This window comes from Terrapene carolina, unplaced genomic scaffold (assembly GCF_002925995.2).
Source record: "Terrapene carolina triunguis isolate 2854851 unplaced genomic scaffold, T_m_triunguis-2.0 Scaffold24645, whole genome shotgun sequence".
NCBI classification, from domain to species: domain Eukaryota; kingdom Metazoa; phylum Chordata; order Testudines; family Emydidae; genus Terrapene; species Terrapene triunguis.
Window position 1 is genome coordinate 1 of NW_020688996.1, and position 334 is coordinate 334.

The following is a 334-nucleotide window of genomic DNA, read 5'->3' on the forward strand; positions in this document are numbered from 1 at the left end:
CTGCAGAGTCAGGCCTCCAGACCTGCTGCGCCCCACCCAGCTGGGGCAGATCCAGGGTGGGGATCTGGCTGGGGCAGCTCCAGGGTGGGGGTCTGGCCGGGGCAGATCCAGGGTGGTGCTGGGGGTCTGGCCGGGGCAGATCCAGGGGGGTGCTGGGGGTCTGGCCAGGGCAGATCGAGAGGGGGGTGCTGGGGGTCTGGCTGGGATAGTCCCACAGGTTGGAGCTGGACCCAGATGCAGGATCATCCCCCTCGTCTCTCCCTGCTGCCCCATCCCAACCCGCAGCCACAGCCCTCCCCATGTCTCCAGCCCATCCTCTCTCACGCGCTGGGCC